Below are 2029 nucleotides of genomic sequence, written 5' to 3' on the forward strand. Positions count from 1 at the left end.
GAACACAGGGTCCGCTTCGCGAAAGTCATATTATTGGTCGTACTGATGGTGAGTTGACGCTGCTCTTCTGTTCAGTAGTTCTTCTCGACTGTATGTAATGAAACGTAAGATGACCTGGGGTACCAATGTAAGAAATAACACGGAAAAAAACAAAAAACTGCATAGTTTCCTAGGAACGCGAAGCGAGGCGGCCATCTCTGTCGGCGCCGGAAGTAGATATCACGTTCAAAGTTGCTTAGGTCACTAGTTTTTCCCATTCTAACATTCAATCAAACATAATCATATCAAATCAAATGTTATTTGTCACATGCGGCGAATACAACAGGTGTCGACCTTACAGTGAAATGCTTCATTACAAGCCCTTATTAACCAACAATGCAGTTTTAAGAAAAAATAGCGAGGCTATATACAGGGGGTATCGTTACAGAGTCAATGTGCGGGGCACCGGTTAGTCAAGGTGATTGAGGTAATATGTACATGTAGGTAGAGTTATTGAAGTGACTATGCATAGATAATAACAGAGAGTAGCAGCAGCGTAAAAGGGGGGAGGGGGGTGGTGTGCAATGCAAATAGTCTGTGTAGCCATTTGATTAGGTGTTCAGGAGTCTTGTGGCTTGGGGGTAAAAGCTGTTTAGAAGCCTCTTGGACCAAGACTTGGCGCTCCGGTACCGCTTGCCGTGCAGTAGCCCCAGTGATGTACTGGGCCGTACGCACTACCCTCTTTAGAGCCTTGTGGTCGGATACCAAGCAGTTGCCATACCATGCAGTGGTGCAACCCGTCAGGATGCTCTCGATGGTGCAGCTGTAGAACCTTTTGAGGATCTGAGGACCCATGCCAAATCTTTTCAGTCTCCTGAGGGGAATAGGTTTTATCGTGTCCTCTTGGTGTGCTGGGACCATGTTTGTTTGTTGGTGAGGTGGACACAAAGGGTCTTGAAGCTCTCAACCTGCTCCACTACAGCCCTGTCAATGAGAATGGAGGCATGCTCTGTCCTCCTTTTCCTGAATGCCTGATGCCTGCTTTATATAGCAAGCCACGACCATGTGACTCACTGTCTGGAGGATCCATTTTTGTGAACCGGGTGTTGTACCTAAAAAAACTGGCCTGTGAGTTTATGTCTACTGTAAACCTATGGATTTATATGTACTGCTGCTCTGAATAGTTATTTACTTCAATATTCATATGAGAATTATACAATCTCATAAACTAGTCTACAGTAGCCTACATCATTCTACTATTCCAGTCTACCTATGAAATCAGATAATCCCTCAGTGCAACAGGTTTGTGCCCAGTGTTCAGTGAAGAATTACTCCAAAGTCCAACTCCAACTGAATAGTGAAGAACGAGTTGATATATCAAGACAGGCCGGCTGAACTACATCTGTCTTGAATAATTCTGATTGCGTGAGAATGTAAGATGTGCTCCGACAATCTAATTTCGAAAGGTGAACAAGTACAACTGTCTGTCAAGGCTATTCATGAACACAGTCTACAGTCTACATCTCATAAACTAGTCAACAGTAGCCTACATCATTCTACTATTCCATTCTACTATCTATGAAATCAGATAATCCCTCAGTGCAACAGGTTTGTGCCCAGTGTTCAGTGAAGAATTACTCCAAAGTCCAACCCGTAAATGGAGGCGGGACGGAAGATGGGAAGCCATGCAGTTCACGAAGGGAATTATTCAAACACTGGTTGCGTGACCCACATGTAATCTGTCCTATTATTAAGCAACCCCGTGATCAAGAAAAAGGAAGACATATTGCTGAATATGTGAATTAAGCTTCATAAGTGAATAGTGAACGAGAAGAACGAGTTGATATTTTGTGTTGCAGATCAAGACAGGTAGGCTAAACTACATCTTCCTTTAATAATTCTGATTGCGTGAGACTGTAGACTGCTATCTAGTTTCAAAAGGTGAACAAGTGCAACTGTCTGTCAAGGCTATTCATGAACACTACTGATAGCGGTTTTAAATCCATCAAAGGCTTTATTTTGTTTCATTTGACAATTTATCTTGACCTAT

General features: G+C 42.8%; 1 protein-coding gene across 1 annotated transcript in view; it reads left to right on the forward strand.

Annotated features, from left to right (window-relative positions):
- Nucleotides 1-1615: 1615 nt before the first annotated feature.
- The window catches only part of LOC110492412 (peroxisome proliferator-activated receptor gamma), a 17321-nt gene continuing 16907 nt past the window's right edge, over nt 1616-2029 (forward strand). The window contains exon 1 of the mRNA XM_021566706.3: nt 1616-1848. The gene's annotated coding sequence lies outside the window, so the exon portion shown is untranslated. The remainder of the gene's footprint in view (nt 1849-2029) is intronic.

This window comes from Oncorhynchus mykiss, chromosome 16 (genome assembly GCF_057628025.1).
Source record: "Oncorhynchus mykiss isolate SJ-2025 chromosome 16, ASM5762802v1, whole genome shotgun sequence".
NCBI lineage: Eukaryota > Metazoa > Chordata > Actinopteri > Salmoniformes > Salmonidae > Oncorhynchus > Oncorhynchus mykiss.